Here is an 18,685-nt window from a genome sequence, read left to right as displayed (position 1 = left end):
GTGAGTAACTGGATAACCAGACGGACAAGGAATGTGCATTACGAACACTAGAGGGAGTAGAAGGCAACTACAGCACAGTCTGCCAAACCTGAAATCTTGGGCAGTACTATGAGGTTTGTAACAACCTGATAAATACTAACACTTTTAAGATTTATTAAAGTCAAGTGCCTTTTAAAATTATTATGGCTGCAGAATCTGATTTATAACAGTGCATAAAGAGTGGGCGAATCCCTTATTTTGGTAGATATGCCTTTTCAGAAGAAAATGGGAAACAACTGTTCTTAGTCAGTGGAAACAAATGTTACATTTGTGAATGAGATGTAATTACGTAATGAAAGACAACCACATCTTTGAGTCGAAATGAGTAAAAATAAAATAAAATGTCAACATAATTTTTACACAGTCAAATAACATAAAACTGTTCAGTATTCAAGAGCTATAGGATTAAAGTAAAAAGTTTATGAATAATTTTTATTTCCCTTTTATAATGTTTCGTTTTGTGACTAAAAAAATAGCTGAAATCTCATTTGAGACATGACCTTCTTTTTTGACTTTGTGGAGAATGTATTGTAGATTTGGATTTCTAGAGAATGAGGGAGAGCTTTGAAATAGTGAATTGCTCAAAAAAGGTTTTTGTATGTATTAACTAGTGTAAACAAATGCTATACTTCATGAAATAAGGTGAGGATCTCAGGAGGAAAGTCATTCCTATGTAGAAACAAATTGGATTTTTGACTGTGCTGGTTTCATTCAAAAACTGTGGGCATGAAGTAATTCATTTGATGAACAATAAACAACTTCAGGGACCCTTGGGAGGTCATGTTGACATAGGAATCATAAGAGATTATTCATCTCTAGTTTTGAATAATGTTTCCTTAAAGGCATTAATTGTTAAGTCCATATTAAATTAGTAATGGCGTAATTGTTTTTCTTATTATCCTCTAAAGCACCTATTTGAGATGCTTATTTTAGTTCTTAGGAAATTCAGATGAGGACAAATAAGGCATTGTAAATACTCATATCCTTTTAATTCATTGATAAGTACCATCATTTGGAAAATAAATTTGCTTAATAAGTTCTTCCTACAACATAGTTTCCTTTTACTAGTAGCTTATTAACTTGCATAAGTGCTATTTGATTTAGCATAGTTGACATTTCCCATTGTCTTTTTAAATTTCCCTCAAAATATTTGTTTCCTTGAGGTCAGTCAATTGCTGTCTCCCACAAGTATTTGATTATATTCTCTTCATTAGCTTCATTTAGTTTATCTTGTCTGTATGCTTGTTTGATAGAGCAGTTTGACCCTGGTATTCACCAGCAAGACTAGGTGATATCAAAGTAGAAGGCAAGCTCATGATAAGGGCTATGTTGACCTCAATTGTTCAATTATTGCACTTTTTGTGGCATCAGAGGACAGCAAGGCCAAGCTCCATTAAGTTTGCAAGGGATCTGGATTTCTTTAAGTCTAAGGCTTATGGAAACCACAAGGAACACAAATTATCAACTTGGTACTTAAATCGCTTAAATAAGTTCTAACTGTAGAACTGAACTTTCTAGTTATTTATTATTTTCCTGAAAAAATATGTCCATTTACTTTATGCTACATTTTTTTTAAATCTTTAAAATCCACCTTTTGTAAACATAAATTTCTCATTTAAATATACCTTTCATTACCAATATTTGCTGTATCTGATTTTGATGTGGTTGAAACATCAAAATGGTACACGTTGCATTTTTCTTTAAATATGGGGGTTGAGGGGAATGTTCTCAAGCTTTTTTAAGGGAAGGAAAATGTTCTTCTACATTTCCTGAATTCCAGTCCTCATCTAAATACAGTAAAATGTGCTTTATTAAATATACAATGGACTATAATTTTATGAATAAAAACTTGACAGAGAAAAGAGTTGACATAATAACATATTGAAAAATATTTTTAGACATTCATCTAGACTAGACAATTGACCATTTGTTCTCTAGGAAGATTTATTTGTTCACAGATCAGCAAATTCCCCAGAAAAATAACAGGTTAAAAACTGTGTAATGCTAATTTTAACAGTTAATAAAAACTCTTCCCAGTGTGCTAAATGCACTGGGCTTTGCCCTTGGCCGAGCTACTTGTGTCCTCCTATGCTCAGCAGTTATACTAAGGATCATTTAACTTATATATATATATATGCAGGCATTGTATTGCAGCATGCCTCTGTTCAGTTGTCATGCAAAACAAGACTATTGAATATGGTAATGCAGGGTAGATTTTGAGTTCTGAGTATTCTAAAAGTGTTCCTTAAAACTCAAATTCCATTAAGATTCGGAAAGCATCTTTAAAACATGTTAGGTTTCAGAGTAGCAGCCGTGTTAGTCTCTATTCGCAAAAAGAAAAGGAGTACTTGTGGCACCTCTAAGGTGCCACAAGTACGCCTTTTCTTTTTTTAAAACATATTGTATTCCTAGCATCTCTGAAGTCTAGCCCAGTTTTATCAATAAACAGGTTGTGATGCATGTTACAGCACATCAATACTATATTTTAATATGTACCTGTGTGATGTTCACAGAAGATATGGAGTGCCCATTCAGCTATCTTTTAGCCTGTGAAATCTGGCCAAATACAGAATATAGTAGTAGAAATTGGAGTAAATCTTCCTGAACAATTCCAAAGGGTATTTGAGAAATAATTATGTTTTACCAGCTCACAGCTGCCTTAGAATACTAAAACTTTTTTTTAAAAATGCTATAATTAACTTATTTTTATTCCTATATTTCTATAGAGACTCTTTAAATCTATGATTTAAGAACACTTCAAATACTTTACACAACAAACTGTTGTAGCTTAACAACTTGGCTATTTGTTCATTTTTAAAATGCAAAAATTCAAGACCTTGATCTGGAACTCTATTAATGGTAGTGGAGCTGCTCATCTGAGGAAAAGGTGTATGAGTTGCAAATATATGAAAATTTAGAAGTGTAATGAGTTATAATTTAGTTTCTTTCTAAGCTAATAGTCTAAGACAGTAGAGAGAATAGTCTCTTTGCCTGCACTTAATGTATAGAAATCTTTGTGACAGGAAGATTAGAAATTAAACCTTTTTGGCAAATCTATAGGGAAATTACTTTTTGGAAGATGTGTGGCAATACTGTTAAGGCCTAAAAGTTGAGGAGGCTTTTGAGGCTAACAAGTCATAAATTCAGAATACTCTATTATACCCTGTTCATAACACATTATGTCATACAAGTGCATAGTTCATAACATATATGCATGTATTACATACCTGGTTTTCCTATCTTTCATCTGTCTTGATCTTTCTGAATTACCACCACGTAAGGTACACTTTCAAGTCAAAGTGATAACTCTGTGTATTTTTAGCATCCTGCTTGTACTGATGGTGATTGCAGTTCCAGAAACTGCCCTTGACTAAAGGCTGATCTCAGCATCTTTTGATATGATTTCCCAAGCATTTTGCATGGGGAATGAAATAGTTATTCCAGAAGGACATGGTTGGTAAGGTAATACCTTTCATTGGACCAACTTCTGCTGGGGTGAGAGAGAAAGACAAGCTTTTGAAGTCAGTCCAATAAAAGATATTATCTCACCCCCCTGGTCTCTCAAATATGCTAGGACTGACATGACTACAAACTACACTGCATACAATTCCAGAAAGAGTTTTCCAGCAGGAGGAAACAGATCCCCTGAAGACTGCAAGAGAAAACTGAATCACTTCATGTTTAGGAGATTCTCACAAGTGGCAATCACTTGCTCAGTGCTCAGTTCTGCTCTCAGTGGCAGATTAGCTATTGGGACAACAGGGCCTGTGCACAGGGGCCCTGGCCAATTAGGGGGGCCCTGGAAAAATGGGTGCCCCAGAGCCCTGCCCTGCTACACCTGCCCAGAACTCCTGCCAGGGAGTGGGGTCAGGGCACAGGGGCTTGCCCTGCCCCACCCCACTCTGCCCCTGCTCCTCAGTAGGAGTGCCAGGCGGGCAGGGAAAGTCCCTGCACCCCGACAGAACTCCTTGGCAGGAGCACCAGCAGGAGCGCCGGGAGAGGGCGGAGGGGACAGCAGGCAGAAGGGATGGGGAGAGGCTCCCACTTGCTCTGGCCTAGGGCCCCACAAACCCTAATCCACCTTTTACTGCTCTTTCAGAAACTCAGTAAACTGATGTGAAATGGGGTGTTAGTGGAGTTGAGCTTATTGAGAGAGGTCCCTAATTAACAGATCAGCTTTAAAGGCATGTTGGAGCAATTTCCAGAGTAGCTTGCCCCAATTTAAAACAGGGTATATGTTAATTTGTAGTGACATTGAAGGAAAGAAAAGCAACAGTTTAAGATGCAGCTTACCAGAAGAATGTCAGTGGTAATGAATAATATACATAGTGTGACAAAGCTCTGTCCTTGCCTCTGTGGGTCCCACGTTTCCTGGCAGATTTCGCTAGCCTCAGAGGCTCACTGTGGCCCTGCACATAACCCTTCTCTCTCTAGGGACAAGGGTCACAGTCTACTGAGCCATTTTCATCATAAGCCAGCAAGGGAGTTGAGAAGTTATGCTTCCTTGCACAGTCTCTGTTGTCTCCCAGTCTCAGTGATTAATCAGGGGGCAAAGGTGCGGGGGGCGGGGGAGCCCAGGCCTACCCTCTACTCCAGGCTCCAACCCAGGGACCCTAATAGTATCAGCTATGGTAGCTGACCTTTTAGAAACATGACATGTACAATTCCCTGGGCTACTTCCCTTACAGCAGCCCTCACTTCCTCAAGCTCCACTTCACCCTTATCTCAGGGCCTCCTTCCTTGTGCCTGATATGGTGTGTACTACTCAGCCTTTCCAACAGCGCAACTTCCTCCCACAACTCCTGACATGCACACCCACCTGACTAACTGGGAGGCTTTTAACTAGCTTCAGTCAGCCCCTGACTGGCTTCAGGTATCCCAATCAACCTAGCCTTCTCCCTGCCTTCTGGAAAATTCTTAATTGGCCCCAGGTGTCTCGATTGACCTGGAGCAGCTTCCATTTCACTTATCCTGGTACCAGGGATTTGCTTACCCTGGAGCTAATGTATCTATCTCCCACTACTTTTCTATAGCCATCTGGCCTTGCCCCGTCACAATAGGTATTGCTTCAAAAACAAAATTGTTTTGCAGTTTATAAGCCTATAATGTGTGAAGTGAATCTTACTTCAAATTATGTGAATTGTTTTAAAATATAGTTTGGAAAAAATGGGTCTCTCAAAAGTAAACAAATGGCTAAATTTTGCATTCAGTTTCAGCATTGTACATATGGAGTAACCCCACTGAAGTCAGTGCAGCAGCTCTAGGTTTCAGAATGCAGCCCATAGTGTAGAAGATAATCCATAGTGGAAATGACAAAATATGAGTGAAGAAGACTCTTCACCATATGTGCATTTTCCTGACACAGTAACTTATTGGATATAATTGTCTTGAGTTTCAATACTCCTTTATGTTTCATAGATTCATAGATATTAAGGTCAGAAGGGACCATTATGATCATCTAGTCTGACCTCCTGCACAATGCAGGCCACAGAATCTCACCCACCCACTCCTGCGAAAAACCTCTCACCTATGTCTGAGCTATTGAAGTCCTCAAATCGTGGTTTAAAGACTTCAAGGAGCAGAGAATCCTCCAGCAAGTGACTTGTGCCCCATGCTACAGAGGAAGGCGAAAAACCTCCAGGGCCTCTTCCAATCTGCCCTGGAGGAAAATTCCTTCCCGACCCCAAATATGGCGATCAGCTAAACCCTGAGCACATGGGCAAGATTCACCAGCCAGATACCCAGGAAAGAATTCTCTGTAGTAACTCAGATCCCACCCCATCTAGCATCCCATCACAGGCCATTGGGCCTATTTACCATGAATAGTTAAAGATCAATTAATTGCCAAAATCATGTTATCCCATCATACCATCTCCTCCATAAACTAATGGAGTCTAATCTTGAAGCCAGATAGGTCTTTTGCCCCCACTGCTTCCCTTGGAAGGCTATTCCAAAACTTCACTCCTCTGATGGTTAGAAACCTTTGTCTAATTTCAAGTCTAAACTTCCCAATGACCAGTTGTTTGTTTAAAAGCCCGAAGAATAACCACCACAGCTGTCTTTTTATTTCCTCCCTCCTCCCCCCACTGTCTTGTAGTTTCCTTAAGTTTCCTTAATAGCCCTAAGGAAAGGCCTCATCAATTCAGAGGTGCACCTGATGTAATCCTGTCCCTCTCTTCTTCTTCCCTAGGGCCAGTCAGAAAATAAACAGTGGCTGCTTATCAGATGATATCCTATTGACAAAGAAACAAGCTCATTGACTGACTAAATAAAAGCAAAAAACGTACAACTAAAATATAAATGGTAGGATTTTTTTTTTTTTACATCAAACATGCCAGGGTTGATAACGGCCTTTTTCATTGAGAATACAATGAATAAAACATGATAAACAGTTGAATGGTTTTCTTCAAATAGTCGTTACAAAATAAATTAATAGTCCCATAATTGTCCCAGTCCAGCTTTGCATTAGAGACTTAAGAAATCGCTCATAAATATATCTTAAGTTATTTATATATTAAATAAGCATATCAGTGTCTTGGACAGCTTGTCCAATGTACAACGTGAACAAATTAAAATAAACACAAAACAGTTAAGAGTCAGTTCCCTAAGTTAGGGCTTGTCCACACTTACTCCCATTTCAAAATGCAGTAGATCAAAGTTCACTAGAGAACTTTTAGCCCGTGGTAGAAGGGTCCAAATGGACAGTTATTGTGAGGCACGCTACAGAAATATAGCTTTACATTCCTGCTTACCACCAACTGACTGTTCGTCTAGTCAGGCTCTCATATAACTTGGCTTCTCATTTCCTTGCTTCAGTGGTTTTGTGTTTGGAAGCGATATAAACTTGCATGCTTCAGGTTGTAAACCAATCTCTAATTAAAAGGGATTAGAAAGAAACTTCTACTGGAGGCAGATAACTTCATAATTATGACTAGAGGGTTTTTTGCACTTTCCTCTGAAGCCACTGTTACTGGTCAGAGGCAGAATATTGGACAAGATGGACTTCTGGTCTGATCTGGTGTGGCGTTTTTATATTCCTAGTCAGTTTCACTTTTATTCTGTTCTAGATCAGTGGTTCTCGACCTATTTACCATTGTGGGCCACATATAGGGTTGCCAACTTCCTACTCGCACAAAACCGAATACCCTTGCTCCGCCTCCATCCCACCCCACCTCGAAGGCCCCGCCCCTTCTCACTGCATCCCCCCCGCCTGTCACTCGCTCTCCCCACCCTCACTTACTCATTTTCACCGTGTTGGCTCAGGGGGTTGGGATGAGTGGGGGTGTGTGTGAGGGCTCCGGCTGGGGGTGCGGGCTCTGGGGTGGGATGGGGATGAGAGGTTTGGGGTGCAGGAGTGTGCTGCAGGCTGGGATCGAGGAATTTGGAAGGTGGGAGGGAGATCAGGGCTGGGGCAGGGGGTTGGGGCTTTGCGGGGGGTCAGGGGTGCAGGCTCCGGGCGGCGCTTGTCTCAGGCAGCTCCCAGAACAATGGCATGTCCCCCCACTGGCTCCTATGCGGAGGTGCGGCCAGGTAGCTCTGTGTGCTGTTCCCGGCCAATGGGAGCGGCAGAGCTGGTGCTTGGGGCGGGGGCAGTGCGCAGAACCACCTGGCTGCCCCCACGCCTAAGGAGCTGGAGTAGGGACATGCTGCTGCTTCTGGGAGCCACGGCAGGTAGGGAGCCTACCTTAGCCCTGCTGCGCAGCTGACCAGACTTTTAACGGCCCGATCAGTGGTGCTGACCGGAGCCGCCAGGGTCCCTTTTTGACCTGGCGTTCCAGTCGAAAACCGGACACCTGGCAACCCTAGCCACTTATGTGGCCCACAGTGTGTTCTGTGGGCCACATCCAATTCTACCTCTATGGCCCTGAAGATGTTACATGGGCCGCAACTCTGTACTGATTGGGCCGCAGGTTGAGAGCCACTGTTCTAGATAATCTGGCTTTCAGGTTCTTATGCACTAGCACCATGCTGCAATATTTGATTTTCACTTACTGCAGAAGAATGCTCAGTGAACAAAAATGATTTCCCTTGGCATGTAAAAATGTCTTCAAAACCTTTGTACTCTCTTGTAGTTTGTGAAAGGGTGTAGATACAGAATCAACATTTGGGGCCAAATTTGACCCAACAGTGACTCTCTTAAACTACCTTTTATGTATTTAAAAAAAAAAAGGGCAAAAAAGCACCCAAAATTAGTATGTTACTAATAGATGCTGTTCACTTGGCATATATTTTGGATACGCTTCCAGACAGCTCAAAAATGGTGCTCTTCACAGTGGCAATGAAGTTTAGTCTTGTTTTTGTTGTTTTTTTAACTCAAAAATTGTTTTAATTGAAACTTTTAATTTCCCATGAACTATAAACCCCATCTCATTGGTATATAAATCCTGAAACCAATACTGGTGGGTTCTAACTTACTAAAAACAGAATCCTAGCATGAAAGTGTCGGCACACACCCCAGCTGAAAACTGATAGAGAAAAGCTGAGAGAATTGTTACAGCTGGGTTTACAACTTGTCTTCATACTTAAGCATGATCATATCTGAAAAAAAAAAAAGAAATCTCAATAGGTAAAGAAAACCTCTCTCTTCCTATTGTTGTGTTTGCTAGTTGTCAATGTTTGCTATTCAGATAGATATAAAAACCTACTTTATTATTTCCTGTACAATTTTAAAAATGGGTATAGAGAAAAAAAAAACTATTGTAACTCTATATTCTTCTATGTGAACTAGTTACGTTCAGTGTGGACCATTCCAGCATGATCATTACAGGTTTAAAATGAGCCAACTCTCTAGAATCTGCACAGCACAAAATTGACATCCTGTGAACTGCTTTAATGGCTCTGCATGTGTGCCTTTTAGAATCATGGAAAAGTAAACTTTTAAGCCCCAGGAGTTTTTTCACTGTTCACAGGTTTTGTGTTAAATTGTTTCCCTGTGTGTGAAGACAAAACTTGAAGTGGGATATATCACCTGGAAACATAGAAGTTGCAAGCCTGAATGACTGGCAGTGAGTGGCAGCATGTGCAAGAGATCCTTGCTGGTTTGAAGACTATATTTATTTTACTTTGGCCATACCACGCTATTCCAAAAGCAGCTGTAAAAGCATTGTTTCCTGCATAGCTAAGGTCTTCCACCATTACTATGGCAAACGTACTTATTCTCAAAAGAATTTTTTCTTGGCTCTATCTTGTGTGATGTATAAGTTCCACATATGGAACTACCAAATTTGGCATGATTTCTTTAGGCTGTGATATTACTACAAAACTGTTGTCATTTTATATGCTTTCTGAACTTCTGTAACTCAAATTCAATTTTCAGGTAATCTATAATAATTTCTATTCCCCCCCCCCCCCAAAATGATAAAATTTACTTAATTTAGGAAATTGCTACTAAGCCTATATAATTGCTTCCTTGTATTCCATATGGTCATAGGGATTGCAGTATGTCAAGTTAGTGCCTTCTAGAAGGTGTTATGTTGGTAAAGAGACAGACAACACATCTTTGACCTAACTTCAGACTGGCAGCCATCTTTTTCTTAATGGCTACCAATGTTTCCCTCTCCTGTCATGTGGTGTTTACACGGCTTGAGATTTAAAGCAGTGATAACACTATTTTAAAACTATTGACAAATTCCACAGTAATGATAATGCTATTTACCCTGCTGAAGCACTGGGTTTGCCATACAATATTCAAAAACAAAATAGAATACAGTTAAAAGACCCAAAATATAACTAAACCCCAAATCCCAACAATTTTGCAAGCACTGTCGCACATAAAGATGCTATTAATGGCTTTTTTTAAAGATCTGGAAGGAATTATTAAGATGGACCATTACTTGCCTTTAGGGCCATCACTGGAAAAACTTGCTTGTCTACCAATTTAACATCAGGAAGTGTCATGAGGAAGAGTGGAGCCTGGGAAGTACAGTAAACTGACAGCGTGTCCCTCAGGTGTAGGATCTCAGTACATAAAGGCGCTATATGTCAAAAAAGCAAACTTGTATGTCAGTCATTGTTCTGTGGGCAGCTAATGGAAAGCAGGTGTAAAATGATTATGAATGATCACTCCAGTGACAGAACATATTTCTGCATTTTGCATTTGCTGCATGCAAGAGGCCAGCCAGGATAAAGGAAGTTACCACAGCCAAAATTGAAATAACTTGTTCAGAGAAGAAAATGTCGAGCTCTGTATAGCAGGGAGAAGTGAATTGTTATTCCAATAAGACACTGTCCTCGCAGTGGAGTCATGCAAGTTTCATTGTCTTTTCCTGAAAACTTTGTGAATGCACTGAATGTCCTCACAATGCCGTAAAAATATCTTTTTTCTCTAATACTGATTACCATTTTGGCATACACTTGATGTCTTGAACAGAAATGTGGTGGAATAGTAGTTGTGACTTGAGTACAGGTATTGAAGGATATGTGTTGTTCAGGAAAGACAGAAATAAAGATAAAGACAGTGGAATAGCATTGTATGTTAATGATGAGGTAGATTATGGTAACATCCATTGTTCCATTGTTTCATGTTTTTTGGGGGGGAGGGATAGCTCAGTGGTTTGAGCATCGGCCTGCTAAACCCAGGGTTGTGAGTTCAATCCTTGAGGGGGCCGTTTAGGGATCCAGGGCAAAAATTGGGGATTGGTCCTGCTTTGAGCAGGGGATTGGACTAGATGATCTCCTGAGGTCCCTTCCAACCCTGATATTCTATGATTGGATGGAATGGATAGAATGGAAAAAACAACATCTGTTCAGATCAAAATAATTTTGGTGAAGAAAGCTACCAGAAGCTCTCCTGGGATAGTGTTTGGGGTGTGCTACAGACTCCCAGGATCCAATTTGGATATGGATAGAGACCTCTTTAATGTTTTTAATTAAATAACAACTACTGGGATTTGTGTGATTGTGCGATACTTTCACTTCCCAGATATAGATTGGCGGACAAGTGCTCCAGATTTTCCTGGATGTGATAACTGACAAATTTCTTCACCAAACAGTCGCTGAATCAACAAGAGGTGGTGCCATTTTAGATGTAGTATTGGTGAGTAGTAAGGACCTCATCAAAGAGCTGGTTGTAGGAGACGAGATTGGTTTGAGTGATCATGAGCGAATTCAGTTTAAACTAAATGAAAAGATGAACAAAAATAGGTCTGCAACTAGGGTCCTTGATTTCAAAAGGGCAAACTTTAAAAAAAATAAGGGAATTAAGGAATTGGACTGGACTGAAGAAGTCAAGGATATGAATGTGGAGGAGGCTTTACTTTAAGTCAAAGTTGCAGAAACTATCCGAAGCCTGCATCCCAACCCAGAGGAAAAATATCATAGGTAAGGGTTGCAGACTAAACTGGATGAACAAGCATCTCAAACAGGTTATTAAGAGAAAGCAGAAAGCCTACAAAGAATGGAAGATGAGATGGAAGAGCAAGGAAAGCTACCTTTTGGAGGTCAGAAAGCATAGGGGGAAAAAGTGAGAACTTCCAAAAGCCAAACAGAGTTGGACCTTGCAAGGGAAATTAAAATCAATGGTAAAAGGTTTTATAGCTATATAAATAAAAAGAAAACAAGGAAAGAAGTGAGACTGCTAAACACCAAGGCTGGGGTGGAGATTAAAGATAATCTAGGTATAGCCCAACAACTAAACAAACTCTTTGCCTGAATTTTTAATAAAGATAATGAGGAGCATAAGGGCAGTGGCAGGGTGGCTAATGGAAACGGTGATATGGAAGTAGAAATTATCATGTGTGAGGTGGAAGTCCAACTCAAACAGTGTAATGGGACCAAATTGTGGAGGCCCAGATAATCTTCATCGAAGAATATTAAAGGAATTTGGACATGAAATTACAAGCACAATACTAAGGATTTTTTAATGAATTCATAAACTCTTGGGTTGTAGAGAAAGTAGTTAAGGACACAGAGATAAATGGCAATTGGGATGAAGGATCTTAGGGGTAGTGGCTAATGGAAATTAGAAGATGGAAGTAGAAATTACCACATCCGAGATGGAAGTCAAACTGAAACAGCGTAATGGGACTAAATTGGGAGGGGCGGGGGCAGATAATCTTCATCCAAGAATATTAAAGGAACTGGCGCATGAAATTGGAAGCCCAATAACAAGGATTTTTAATGAATCTGTGAATTTGGGGGTCATTCCCTCTGACAGAAGGATTGCTAATATAGTACCTAATTTTAAGAAAAGGAAAATAGTGTTCCGGGAAACTACAGGCTTGTTAGTTTAACCTCACTTGTATACAAGATTTTAGGACAAATTTTGAAAGAGGAAGTAGTTAAAGGCATAGAGGTAAACAATAATGGGGATAAAATACAACATGATTTTACAAATGGTCGACCATGCCAGACCAACCTTTCTTTGAGAAGATAACTGATGTTTTAGACAAAGGAAATACAATAGATCTAATGTATCTGGATTTTGGTAAAACATTTGATATAGTTCTACATGGAAATTATTAGTTAAATTGGAGAAGATGGGGATTAATATGGGAGTTGAAAGGTGGAGAAGGAACAGATTAAAGGGGAGACTACAATGGACCATACTGAAAGGTGAACTGTCAGGCTGAAAGGGAGGTTACCAGTGGAGTCCCTTAGGGATCGTTCTTGAGTCTGACCTTATTTAACATTTTTATTAATGACCTTGGCACAAAAACTCGGAGTGTGCTAATAAAATTTGTAGATGACAAAGTTGGGAGGTATTGCCAATGCAGAGGAGGACCAGAATATCCTATAAGAAGATCTGGGTGACCTTGAAAACTGGAGTAATAGAAAAGGGATGAAATTTAATAGTGAAAATTGCAAGCTCATGCATTTAGGCAGCAAAAATTCTTGTTATTAATATCAGCTGGGGATTTATCAGTTGGAAACAACAGAGGAGGAGAAAGACCTGAGTGTAGTGGTTGATCACAGGATGACTATGAGCTGCCAATGTGATGCAGCTGTGAAAAAGGCTAATGCAATCTTTAAATGCATCAGGCGAGGTATTTCCAGTAGAGACAGGGAAGTGGTGATACTATTATACAAGGCACTTGTGAGAACTCACCTGGAATACTGTGTGCAATTCTGGTCGTCCATGTTTAAGAAAGATGAATTCAAATTGGAACAGGTGCAGAGAAGGGCTACTAGAATGATAATTGGAATGGAAAACCTACCTTATGAGAGGAGACGCAAAGAGCTTGGCTTGTTTAGCCTAACCAAATGAAGGCTGAGGGGAGGTATGATTGCTCTTTATAAATACATCAAAAGTACAAGTGCCAGGGAAGAAAACAAGTTGTTTAAATTAGGTTCCAATGCTGACGCAAGAACAAATGGATAAAAACTGGCCTCAGAACAAGTTTAGGCTTGAAATTAGGTGAAGGTTTCTAACCATGAGAGGAGTGAAGTTCTGGAACATGGAGGGGATGGTATGATGAGACTGCCTATGATGGTATATAAGATGGTATATAAGATGGTATATAAGATCTGCAACTGCTAGTAGGAAATATCCCCAGTGGCTGGTGATGGGATACTAGATGGGGAGGGCTCTGAGTTACTGTAGATTATTATTTCCTGGTATCTGGCTGTTGGGTCTTGCTGAAATACTCTGGGTCTAACTGATCACCATATTTGGGGTTGGGAAGGCATTTTCCCCTGGGTCAGATTGGCAGAGACTTGGGTTTTGGTTTTTTTTGCCTTCTTCTGCAGTGTGGGACATGGGTCACTTGCAGGTTTAAACTAGTGCAAATGGTGGGTTCTCTGTAACTTTAAGTCTTTAAATCATGTCTTGAGGACTTCAGTAACTGAGCCAGAGGGTATGGAGCTGTTACAGGAGGGGTGGGGAAGATTCTATGGCCTGCAACATGCAGGAGGTTGGACTAGATGATCATGATGGTCCCTTCTGGCTTTAAAGTCTATGGGTCTATGATCACACCTCTTTTTTAAAAAACTCTAGTCTCCTTCCAACCTCTTTTTGTTTTATGCAGTATGAGCTGAATTCTCCGAAGGTTCTTCCAAAAGACTATGTTGCAAGTTTTGCAAGCAGTAGTGTGTTGTTTATATTATAAAACCAGAATCATTTGGATGCTCATTCTTCTACCATCTGACATCTCTGCTTAAATTGTGTGACTGCTACAGACTGGAAAGACTGAATGGTGAGGGTTATCCATTGTCTTGTTAAGTGTCTGTCTCATTAGATAGAGGGGGCTGGACTAGATGAGCTCCTGAGGTCCCTTCCAACCCTGATATTCTATGATTTTATGACTCATTGCTCGTGTGAAAGGATAATGAAAAGATTTTTATGTTTGCAAGAATTATCTTTATAATAGCAAAATTACTTTCCTCCTAATCCAAACATGCTGGGCTCTTGTCATCATTTCCAAACAATTCACCTTCATGTTGAGACTAAGTAGAAACACTTCAACCCTGAAGGTATAGAAAAGTTAAGAAAGTTATAGAAAGTTAAGTGACTGAAAACAAAGTCTTATAATGGAAACTAGCATAATCTTAACTACAGCATTTGCTGCTGCTTCTAGTATAATATGACATGATTAAGCACTGAGTTTAAATTAACTTTAAAAAGAAGATGTTTAGTTTCATGCCAGCAGCACAGACAATTGGTGACTAAAAGGTTCTGTACCAGATTTTTCTATCCTTCTTTTCACAGAGGAAGAAAGATGTACATAGACTCTTTGTATTTCAGGGAGAGGAAATGTAGCACAATAGGCTGTTGAAGGGAAGCAATTCCCATAATCAGTTTTCTGTACTACTTATTACCAACTGGTCAGAACTAGATTTTAATTAAATTTTAAGGGATAAAGGACAATAGTGTGTGCTAAGGATGGAGAGTCATCTTAAACTTTGAATTTCCTGGCTTTCATTGGTTTCTGTCGCTACCTCAGTGTTATTTAAATGTAGGATTTTAGATGTGATTTCCTTTCATGGAAGGTTATAACTGTATTTTGTTTTTGGAGTCATTCAAATAGTTCCTTTTTGGTTTATTGAATAAATATTTGTTCTCTAATAGACCAAAGGACATTGTTTCTGGTAAATCCCCATTGAGTGCCATGATCAGTAGACCTTCAGAATGGTAATCAGGCATATGTTATTGCTGGTTTCTGAATGTTTTAAATTAAACCTTTGATATGTATTTAATTTTAAGAGTACATCACTGAGTACCTACAGATTTTATTTTAATAACTGAGTGGTTCATAGCTGTAGAGATTTGTATAAGATTCATCTTCATAGATCATACATCTGAAGGCCAAGACCATTATGATCTCTCTAATCTGACCTTGTATATAATGTAGTTCAAAGAACTGCCTCCCATAATTTCTTTGAGTCCACAATTTATTTGTCCTGTAGCATGTCTTTTAGAAAGATGAAGTGATGGAGATTTTTCCACATCCTTAGGAAAGGTGTTCCAATAGTTAATTATTCTCACTGTTACAAATGTGTCCTTTATTTCTAGTCTGACTTTGTCTAGCTTCTGTTTCTGACCATTTACTCGATATCAGATTTCTGCTAGATTAAAGAACTGTTTACTGTCAGAACTCTTAGAATGTAGCTACTGGTAGACTGTGATCAAATCACCTCTTAATAGTCTCTTGGATAAAATAAATTGTGGTTCTTAAGTCTCTCACTATAAGGCACTAGATCTCAAATCCTTGTTGGTCTCTTCTGAATTCATTCTAATCTACCAACATTTTTTTTGAAGTGTGGACACCAGAGCTGGACACTGTTCTAGTAATGTCTCACTTGTGTATTCAGAGGTAATACTAACACCCACTTCCTATTTGGAATTCCGTATATTGTACATCCAAGGAACATATTCGTCTTAGTTACAGCATCTAATGGAGAGCTCATGTTCAGCTCATGTATCCTAACCCCAAAGTCCTTTTCAGGGTAACTACTTTCCAGGGTACAATCCCCATTTTATACATGCAAACTATGTTCTTTGTTCTTAGATTTAATGATCTTGTATTTGGCTCTGTTAAAACTGTTGTTGTTGAAGTGAACCTACCTTAACAAGCGAGCCAGTTGTTTTGTATAAGTGATCTGACTACACCATTGCTTACCATTCCACCCATTTTTGTATAATGTGCAAATGTTACCCTCAAGGATATTATACTTTCTTCCTGATCGTTGATGAAGGGACTGAACAGCAGTGGTCTGAGAACAGATACGTGCAGAACCCCACTAGAAACACTCCTGTTGAATATCACTTTTTGAGATCTATTAGTTAGCCAGTTTTTAATCAGTTTAATATGGGCTACATTTATTTTTGTATAGTGCTATTTTGTATCAGAATGTCACGTGGGACTAAGTCATATTCATTACAGAAGTCTATTATGTTAACAGTTAACTTTGGATTTTTTTTTATAAAAAAAGAGAAAACTAAAGTTGTTTTAATTATTTATGATGTCCCTTTAGAAGCCCACTCTCATGCCTAACCCATTTACTTTTGTGCCAGCAGTGTCCTTGTTGCTTCCCCTGCAGTAGGAATGACACTTGTTAGTTAATCTATGCTGCCACGGGAACCAGAAATGTTATTTTTAGAATTACCCAAAAAGTAATCTCTTCCTTTAGAGAATGGTATACTAGATAAACAAAACTCCATTAAAACATCTTGACATCTTTAGAATTTAAAGAACTTTCTGTACCCACTAATAATTTGGGGCCTAACTACCACTGGATGGTACCTTAAAAGTTAAAATTGAAACCTTTTTTATTTTTTAATTTGAAAAATATTTGTCTCTAGACCAAGACTTTGAGACTAAGACTTCGTATGATTAATTGTAATGCAGACCAAGTTATTATTGGCTAAATTATGAACCATTTGAAAATAGAGACTTCTGCTGGCACATCTTTAAAGTGCACATTACTTACACAAGTATGCATAGTGAAGCAAGTAACACTAATTTTCCTAATTATTAAGGTTGTAAATAATTGGAATAAGAATTGATATAGCATTTTGTTAGGGCATGTTCCTGTATCTTTTTTTCCCTTTATTCAAAAGTATATGCTGCTCTTCTACAGACTATTCCAAATAAATATATAAACCTTATTCATTACTGCACAACTTGATGAAGTCTCTAAAAGGGAAGGATAGGGAACAGTAGACAGTTTTATAAAATGCAGTCCCAGAAATATATTTACACATTCTTCCTAAATATACCTCCAAAAAACCTTTAACTGAGAGTAGAAATGATGATTTTGTGAAAATAGGACTTTAGGGTTAAATGTTGAGACATGAAATTGAATGTAACCAGATATTCGTTGCTTTTTAAAATGTGCATATACAGTAAATAGATGGTGGGAAGTTTGTTTGTTAAATAGTTCTTGAATATTTAACATATCATTCTACACATATTGCTTTACTCTTCAGAGATTTGTTTTGTACTTCTTAAACACCAAAAAGCTCAATAAAGTATGTTTAATTTTAACAAATGAAAAATTATTTCAGCTAGTCTTGCTTATCATATAACAATAAAGCATTAGTGCAATTGATCTGCTGACCTTAATTCCCTGGAAACTGTCACATTTCTTCTTTATTCCTTTGTCCAACCTAACAATGTGACCCAAAATACTACAGAGCTTTAAAGTTTCTCAGCATTGTAAGGTCAAGCTTTGGTCACCATAGTTACAGTTTAGATCTGTGGGTCAAGGGTCAAATAGATTAATGATGTCAGACACATCTTTAAATGGTTCTAACACTACTTCACCATGCGGTAAGCAGCTGAGCATATTTGATATGACAAAGGCCTTCTTAAGTCTTGCTAATAGGAGGATCTTTGGAGATATCTGCTAGAAAGGTCTTTTCTGTTGTGCAAGAATGTTCAATATTGAGCAATGGTGGGCATCAGCAGTGGGCCGTTTCAATTCAAACTGTCTGAAGTAGATTGCAAAGACTGGCTAAATGGCTTACGCTACCACTGCTCCTTTCTTTCTGTTTATCTGATTCCTTTGTCCAGTATTCATTCCATTTGGCTAAAAGCCACTAAAAGGGCAGAAAACAGAAAGCTGGAGGAATATATTTAAGTACTTGATAAAATACTTGCCCTTCCATAGCCATAGTATGACATCAAAGCAAGGAATAACGAGGTTTAGATTGCTTTTTTGTAACTTTAAGAACCTTTTATCCATATATGTAGTGCTCAGAATATATTTACAAACATACTCGGGTTCTTTGTCTAGGTATTTTCATAAGAAAAATGGGAATACAATTCCCCTCATGGATAGCAATTAAAAAAAAAAACCTAATTAGATTAAATTACATATAGAAATGTACCTACACACACCTGTGTTGAAAATACTTCATTTTGTTTCAGTGGGTTAAAATGTCCACACAAATGAGGAGCTGAAAATTATATTAGAGCTTCATTTATGCTTTTTTTTAAAAAAAATAGGTACCTTACCGTAACTACAAGATAAATATTGTGAGGCTGATCATAGTACACGTGGATTCTGCAGCAAGCTAAACATTTCATTGCTGTGAAGATTAAATGGAAAATCTGTTGAAACATGTTTTCAATTAGCAAAATATGTAAATAAATAACAGTTGGTATGAAATATTTGAGTAAACCTGTTTTTGACTCCATTCACCTGATCCTGTCACAGAAGCATATCAGCAATGCATTGTTTCAGCTGAGAGGGAGAGAACTGAGCA

General features: G+C 38.6%; 1 protein-coding gene across 5 annotated transcripts in view; it reads left to right on the top strand.

The window, feature by feature from the left end:
- MACROD2 (mono-ADP ribosylhydrolase 2) overlaps positions 1-18,685 on the top strand; it is a 1,333,204-nt gene that overhangs the window by 231,994 nt on the left and 1,082,525 nt on the right. The window lies entirely within an intron of this gene.

This window comes from Caretta caretta, chromosome 3, assembly GCF_965140235.1.
Source record: "Caretta caretta isolate rCarCar2 chromosome 3, rCarCar1.hap1, whole genome shotgun sequence".
Classification (NCBI taxonomy): domain Eukaryota; kingdom Metazoa; phylum Chordata; order Testudines; family Cheloniidae; genus Caretta; species Caretta caretta.
Note: the sequence above shows the minus strand (reverse complement) of the source record. Positions and strands in the feature narration are given on the sequence as shown.